Source organism: Pistacia vera, unplaced genomic scaffold, assembly GCF_008641045.1.
Source record: "Pistacia vera cultivar Batoury unplaced genomic scaffold, PisVer_v2 Contig1015, whole genome shotgun sequence".
In the NCBI taxonomy this organism is placed as follows: domain Eukaryota; kingdom Viridiplantae; phylum Streptophyta; class Magnoliopsida; order Sapindales; family Anacardiaceae; genus Pistacia; species Pistacia vera.
In genome coordinates, this window is record NW_022195045.1 from 77784 (window position 1) to 86581 (window position 8798).

The 8798-nt window shown below is 41.9% G+C and overlaps 1 non-coding gene across 1 annotated transcript; it reads left to right on the forward strand.

Annotated features, from left to right (window-relative positions):
- The first annotated feature begins 7054 nt into the window (after positions 1 to 7054).
- LOC116116491 lies at positions 7055 to 7161 on the forward strand. The gene has a single exon (XR_004125822.1). It is a non-coding gene; the product is annotated as a small nucleolar RNA R71 (small nucleolar RNA).
- Positions 7162 to 8798: the final 1637 nt, after the last annotated feature.

An 8798-nucleotide genomic window follows, 5' to 3' on the forward strand; every position in this document is an offset into this window, starting at 1 on the left:
TCATGGAGGAGGTTACTCCACAATTCGTGGATCCAAAGCAAACATCACCTAGCGAAGCCGCACACAGGTACATAGATCTGGGAGACGTACGCATGAGCCCCGAGAGATAGGGTTATCTCGTGACTCAAACATGGTGACGTATAGTCTACCAAGACGTGAACCCAAAATGCCAATGAAGAAGTTTATATCTGTACGCCCACTTGCCGTAGGTCATCGTTATGTTCTTTGTTGCATTTTCACCCTTCGCTGAGGGTATCGTTCCCCGCTCACAATATTGTTTGTTGCATTAGTATGGTGGGTGTTGAAACTTGCCTTTTGAATTGGTACCCCCCCCCACCTACCGCCAACGAAGTTGTAGGTGCCCAGCCCCCCTTACCCGCCTGTGGGATCTGATCCGATCACAGATCGCAATACTGTACGTGTCCGGCGCTGTCCTCATGTCGATCGCAGGCTGTTCGGTGCCCTACCCCTGACATCGTCTGTGGTTACACTACCTTTTTTCTGGGGGCACTCCCCTTACCGTATGTGTGTGAGACGACTTTTCGCAGCCCGCATCGAACTACGGCAGCTTTACCGCGCCGCTCGGACCGATGCACGTATTGCCCCGTAGATGCCGGCATCTCAAAAGGGTTTCCTCATGGTGGATTATTCGGCTCTCTCACTCCCTCTACGGGCTGACTGATGTGCAACCAGGTATGGTCTCTAGCGTCAGACCTGCCTAGCCGCCCAGTTGGGGTTCGCCGATCTAGTTTGTCCGCGCTCAGTGTTCCTCACGTGCACGGCGTGGTGTTCGGTCTGGCTGCCGTTCATGATATGAGTGTATTGCTCGACCGGCCTCTCCGAGGTCTTGGCCTGTGCCTTGGGGCAGAACCAATTTCCCTCGCCCACGTAGCCCTGGGCCCCTGGGCCGCCTGAGTCTGGCCACACCAACAATGTATAATATTGGGGTGGTTCTCGGTGTGTGTTGACATGCCACGTTCACGTATCTTAATGATCCCAGATTACCGCCGACTTTCGTGTATCCTCTCCTTTGACACGACAATAACTGTGGTAGATGTAGAAAACAATGACTCACGTCCAATCTTCTCAGTTAAAGTGGTCAGTATTTCTTTAATCTGATGTTCGTATTTCGAATGACGGCCTGGCTTATTATTTTTGAGTGACTTTGATAACCTTTCGTGATAGTTGGTATGTCCTACCTTTTGGAATAGCTGTGTTTCCATATTGTGAGACCGGCCGATGGCGTGGGTGCTTTGTAGGATTAGTGCGAAGTGATTGTAGTTTACTTGATGCTGTAGTTTGGCTTTGTCGCCCGTACGAGTTCTGCACATGGTTGCGTCGAATCGTTAGGATACTGGAATTTCATGTGTACGAGTCCTTGATGTGTTGCGGCACCACAACTTATTGTCCCACGCCGCTTGCCTATCCACGCGTCCACGAGCTCTGAGTCGGTTTTGTTGCCGTCTACGTGCACTTGTTGTGGTATGTCACCGGTCCGTCCCCCCTCACCCCCGTTGCGCTTTCGCACCCTCTTTTGCGTCGCTTGCGATACTTGTGTAGGCTTTCTATTTGTTCGTTGCGCTACAAGGTGTTGTGGTTGGTGGGTTCTGCTGATGCAGATGCAGTTTCCTAGACGAGCTTGTGGGCGACGTTGTGTCTGCATTTGCTTCTGCGGTTGCGATCTTTGAGGACCCGTTCTTCCACCTTGCGCCAGTTTTGTTTTAGTTACCAGTTGTCTGGCCGTGTTCTTTGTCCCCGGGGCATTGTAAGCGCGTGTGTACGGGGTGTTCCGCCGAGAGTTACCTCCACCCGTCATGGATGATTCCGTCCGACGAGACAACACGACGCGCTCGATCCGTGCTAGAGATCGCGAACTCCCTGCACACGATGGTGCATGTGTGGCCTTGCAGACTGCGCGCAGAGCTGGCACCAGAGTGTCGGCCGATCGGGTGAAGAACCGGTGCTGGTCCTTTGGTTGCCGTACAAGTCGCTGTCAGGTGACATACACATCCTGATAACCACTTATGGAATAGAAAGAGTTTTGAGCTGCGTCCATGGCTGATGACTAGCGGATGTATTGTGAGCGTTCTGGACTGCTCGGCCTTCGCAGCACGCACAGGCAGGATGTCGCGAACCTGTTGTGCGGTGTTACGCACATACCTCTCAGAGGGTGCGAAGGACGCAAAGACGTGGAACAGGCGCCCTATAGAAGGTGACCACCTAATGGTAGTAGGCGTTATACTAAGCGGATCTAGCGGAGTTGTGTATCTCAGTCAGTGCGATGAGTGTCATGAGTGGCCTTGGACTGTGATGCCTGGTTCAAAGCGCGCCATTTGCCACAGTGCGTCCTCATTGTTAAGTGCAGATGCGTCCTAGAATTTAAGGAGTGCTAGTGTCCGAATGTTTTCTCAGTGGATTGCGAGTGTGGAGTTTTGTACACCGGTAAGTGTGTACTTTGTGTCGGTGGATGTGTTGAGAGGTTGTACTGTCTACCGTACGATTATGTACACAGAAGCGTTGTGGACTATTGCCACCTCTACACCTTGGTCTCGCAGCGCGAACACTCGGAAGATCAAATCCTATGATTCAATAATGTTGTATAATGAGCCAAGTACAGATATTCCTTCGAGTGGTAGATAGGTGTGGAGGTAGTGAGTTTCAACCAGGGCGTTGCTTGTATCTCGTTCATTAGCGTGGACTTACTGAATTGCCTACATGGAGTGCAGAATGCCCTGCCCCAGCAGAAGGAGAAGAAAACCTTGAAGTGGACCCCAGTCTGGGTGCCTGGTACTGGGTCCCTGCATGTGAGACCTTGCGGCGGGCCTTACCGAAGGCACGTATAGTTAGTTGAGGGATGTTTATACGAAGAGAAAACCGAGAGGAATTAGAAATGATATAAAGAAAGAGTTACGGTGATTATTAGAGTTCAGGAGTTATTACTGAGCCTTGTTTGTGCTCATCCAGTTGTTCCCTATGTTTTTGCAGGTTCTAGATGAGACACAGTCGGATGGACATCGGCACACGACGAGAAATGGCTACACTGTCCACCCTATGTTGATAGTTTTGCATATGTCACAAGCCTGTATGTATTATATAAAGAATGGCAAATGTAATAAAAGAAAAAAATTTGGGCCCAACTTTTTATATTATGGTTACATGTATTTTATTATGCATGTTTTATAAGAATGGAGTCGTACAATATCAGATCCAGATTTCGTTAAATGGCTTAAAGCCATGAAATCTGAGATGGACTCCATGTACCAGAACCAAGTGTTGTCTTGGTGGAACCACTGAAGGGGAAAACCTATAGGTGGTAAATGGGTCTTCAAGAAGAAGACTGACATGGATGGCAACGTGCATACTTATAAAGCACGACTGGTTGCCAATGTTTCAAACAAATCATGGCATTGACTATGAAGAAAACCTTTTCGCCGATTGCCATGATTAAATCCATCTGGATATGCTTGCAATTGCTGCATATCATGACTATGAGATTTGGCAAATGGATGTCAAAAATGCTTTCCTGAATGGAAACCTTGAGGAGGAGTGTATATGACACAACCCGATGGTTTCGTTCTTAATAGTCAAGCTAATAAGGTGTGCAAGTTGCAGAGATCCATTTATGGAATCAAGCAAGCTTCAAGGAACTGGAACATTGTTTTGATGAACCGTAAAGAATTTGGTTTTATCAAGATGAAGATGAGCCCTGTGTTTACAAGAAGATGAGTGTTGAGCTGAAAGAGGAGCGCGATAGTAGTATTCTAGTTTGTTGTATGTCGATGACATACTTTTGATCGGGAATGATATACCGAACTTGTAGCGGTAAAGAATTGGTTACCAAGTGCTTCTCATGAAAGACTTAGGGGAAACAGCCTACATCCTTGGATATAAGATCTATCATGATAGATCGCGTAGGTTGCTTGGCCTAAGTTAGAGTGCATATATTGACAAAGTACTGAAAAGATTCAGTATGGAAGAATCCAAGAAGGGTTTTCTAATGTCACATGGTATTTATCTCTCTAAGGAATTGTGTCCTAAAACACAGATGAGAGAGATAGGATGAAGAGGATCCATATGCATCAGCAATTGGATCCATCATGTATGCCCTGTTATGTACTCGGATGATGTCTCATGTGCTTTGAGCACTTGTAGTAGATATCAATCGGACCAGGTGAGCGTCACTGGATGGCTGGAAGAATATTCTTAAGTACCTGAAGAGGACTAGGATATGTTCTTGGTCATGGAGGGGAAGATAAGCCACTGTAAGAGGATACAATGATGCTAGTTTCCAAACGGACAAAGATGATTATCGATCTCAATCAGGATTTGTATTTGTCTCAATGCGGTGCAATGAGCTGGAAAGCTCCAAGCAAAGCACTGTAGCAGATCTACAATGGAGGCTGAGTATATTGCATTATCAGATACGGCCAAAGAGGCAGTCTGGATTAAGAAGTTCATTACTGAACTTGGTGTGGTTCCCACGATGTGATCTTATAGACATCTATTGTGACAAACAATGGAACATTCCTCAAGCCAGGGAACCACAGTCTCATCAGAAGTCTAGGACATACTCAGAAAATTCCATCTCATCAGAGAGATAGTTGAGAGAAAAGAGTGCAGATTAGTAAAGTGCATACTGATGAGCAATCTCACAGATCCATGTACAAAGCCTCTTGTAGCAAAAGCATGAAGGCACTTGAGATCATTTGGTATTAAATACATGAATGTTGGCTATAGTGCAAGTGGGAGATTGTTAGAGTAGATGCCTAGAGCAAATCAATTATTGTGAATGACTCTTTGTAATCATGTTCATTAATTAAAAAGGCAATTTATTCATATCACGTAAATCATTATTATTGCAATATGTATGATATATGTCCTTATAATGGTAGAACGTCGAGGGTACAATGTTTCAAATCTGATAGTGAGAACCCTATGAGCACATATAGTGGCCATTCTAGAAACGTCCGTAGCCTTAGTAATTGAAGTAAGGGCACAGATAATAGGGTAAGGCTATCTAGTGTTGAATGACCCTGTCAAAGGAGGAGTGACTAATCTTGCTTGTCAAGTTGTTTGCTGACAATCTGTGTGTAACACATGGGTGCTTGCGTGGCGAATACACCGTAGCAAGTTCACTGAACTGACCCACTAGAGGATTCCATATGGATGGTAAACCTAGTGTCTGGACAAATCCTCTAACGAATGGTGGTGCATGTGATCCTTAGAGTGGAGATCACCAGAGGGCCTTGTGCACTGATTGGTGCAGTTTGACACTAGCCTAACCCAATTCTATTCAGAGCTATCAATACGATGGTGATTGGTGCATCAGAGATGGTGGATTGACAGAGGATTCAGAATCTCACGACGCAATTCAGTATATGACAATAACACTAAAATTGTGGCCACAGTGGGATTGAGTTGTTGCTCTATCCGGATTATTATAGGTCATGGTCTAGAAATAATATATATATCAAAGAGTAATCGAAGGTTAACACTATTTCTATGCCTTCGTCTCGTCGAGATAACGTATGATAAAAGGATCGAATTGTACGGTAACCATATCGTGACAGGTAGCTACTTTGGTGAAACGAATCTATGGGTGGCCATGATGCCTTGCTAGGGGCCACTTGGTCTGTGTATTAGTGAGACGATTAATTGGTGTTAATCGTGACACATACACTGGCGGTATGATGAGAAGCCATGGGTCACACACATAGAAGATAATTTAAGACTAAGGAAGAAAGAAGGCTTTTTCGTCTTTTTAGGCGAAAGGGTATTTTGGTAATTTCACAGTGCAATTAAATTTCCAAGGTCGTAGCCTTTATTTAATTTATTAGAAAAATTAAATAAGGGAAATACGTTTAAATGGTTCGCATATATTTAATTAAACATCATTATTGTAAATGTTAATATATAGATTAATATAAATTAATTGATTTTTTTAATTGAGATAATGATGAAATAAAAAATAAAATATCTAATTGGAGTGTTTGGTAACATGGGGTGTGTGGTTGGAGCCCAAGCCTATTCCATATGGGATAGGGCATTAAAATTACTATAAAAGAAAAATGTATTTGTAAAATGTAAGAGATTTTCATTAGTTCATTTTTCTTTGAAAAAGCACAAACACAGCAGCCCCTTAAACACTCTCCCACGGCTGAATTCATTTTTGCCTAAAATCAATTTCATTGATTTTTCTTCTTGATTCTTAAGGCTAAGGAGGATCTAGCAAATCCCTCCTTAGTTCTTTGTGATTGTCTTCGTGTGGACTTCATTGGTTCGATCCTACACTTGGGTCGGTAGCAAAAACATTCATTGACAAATTTGGAAGAGCCTCCAAACGTGTGTATGCTTTTCTAAACTCATGATTAATTTCTGCAGATTTCTATTTTAACATAAACTGTAAAATTATACCTTTGATCTTGGCTCAATGGGAACGATCCTTGTTATTATGATTTTGTTTTCCGCTGCGTATATGGACCGTTTCCTAACAAACGTATCCTCCAATTTTGACACTCTCTGCTTTACTGGTTGAAGATTCACCATTGGTTGATGGTTTGGCACTGTCCTTTGATTTAATTGATTGCTCTAAGACAAATTTGGGTGATTCCCCCAACTAGGATTGTACGTGTTAGAGAATGGGTCATTTTGCAGCCTTTGTGAACAAACCATGTAATTCACTTGCTCGGTTGTTGAGAAGACTAACTGGTTTCCATCTTGGCATTCCACACTCCCATGGTTTCCTGCATAAAATTCACAAGTTATAAAAGGTGAGTGAATAGAATTTACATTCATACCTCCCAATCGGCTTTGAAGTGATGCAATTTGTGCAGATAATGTGGCAAACGCATCGACTTTATATAGACCCATTGTTCTTTTCGGCATTGCTCTCTCATTAGGTCTTTTGTAGTTATTGTTGGCCATCACCTCAAGCAATTCATAAGAATCTTATGGGATCTTGTTATTTAAGGCTTTGCCTGCTGCCACATCTACCATACTTTGAATATTTGGTAGCAACCCATTGTCAAATGTTTGGACTTGTATCCAAAATGGTAGACCATGATGTGGACATTTCCTTAACAACTTCGTGTACCTCTCCCAAGCTTCATAGAGTGATTCATTGTTGCCTCGCATGAAAGAGATAATGTCGTTTCTCATTTTTTTCGTCTTCTCTATTGGGAAGTATTTTGCAAGAAACTTTTGAGCTAATCCGTCCCATGTGGTGATTGTCCCAGTTGGGTGTGACATGAGCCAACCTTTTGCCTTATCTCTCAGTGAAAATGAGAACAATCTCAGCCTAATTGCATCATCAATCATTCCATTAACCTTGAATGTGTCACATATCTCTAGAAAGCTAGCGATATGCAAAATTAGACCCTCATATGAATTTCCACCAAATTGGACTGACTGTTGGATAATCTGAATTATTGTCGGCTTAATCTCAAAGTTCACTGCAACATGTGGCCTTGTAACACCATAATTACATTCTTGCACAGTTGGTATGGCATAATCAATCAACATTATATGTACTTCTACCATGATCTCAAAATGCACTACAAGAAACAGTTAATTAACCTTAACTACAAAATAAAAATAAAAACTACAAACAAAAGAACTCAAGCTTAAGACTATACAATATTTACGATTAACTACAACAATGAAATACAAGCTTCAATTTAGCACTACACTAGATACTATCAATATTAATAAACAACCATCCCTGGCAACGGCGCCAAAAACTTGATGCGTGATTTCATAAACATGCATATGTAGCAAGTGCACTAGTCGCAAAAAGTAATAAAGTGATAAGTAGAATATCGTTCCCACGAGGACAGTGTTACTAAGTACCAATTTCTCTAGTTTAAGTCCTAATTGAAGCAACAATAAATTGGATTGATGGAAAATTAACAACTAAATACAAATTAACAAAATATAAATGAATGATAATGAAATTAAAGTAATACCCAACAACTTAACTAATTAAACAATGCTAAAAAAATGCTATGGTGTTGATTCAACCTAAATACGCTAACCCAAATCATAGAATCTATTACCCAAGTTCTAATTCCTTGATTGAAAATCAAATTCCCTAAGTTGTAAAACATTCCTTCTCTAGCTATATTTTCCTACTTATCCCTATTAAGCTTCCGCATCCAACAAAATGAAGATTAATAGTTCAAAGTCTTCTAAGCTTTATGGAATTCTATCTAGATTTCATAGATCGCGTTTATCTATCTCTAGCTTTCACTCAATCTATGGTGTTTATCCCAAGAGGCACAATCACAAATCACTTCTCAGTCTCATTGTGAACAACATACATTTGAATGGTGATCAAGCATCCAAAAGTCATTAAGCAAAGAGATAACACTCAATCATGAAATTAAAACTCAAAGTAAATCAATTCATATAAATTTGAATCATTGTATCAAGGTTACATCAAACCCTAGCTAAACAATCAGTTCATACTCAAAAACAGAATAAAATATCAAAAACAAACTGAATCAAGATTCATCATTAAAAAACAAGCAAAAGATGAAGAAATCTTCTCTAATTTGAAGCCCAATCTTCAATAATGTTCTCCTTCCAAGAGCTGCCTTCCACATGACGAACCAAGACCCTTTTCCCTTCCTTTTCATGCTAATTTATACCTCTTTCACTTAAGGATGAAGCCCTATTAAGCCAAAATGCGTCGTTTTATTTTTCACATCTGACGCTGTTTCGCCGCAGCGAGGATGTTTCGGGCCAAATTTGAGCATGATAGATTCTAAATCTGGAAAAGTGGTAAACTTATGAATTGT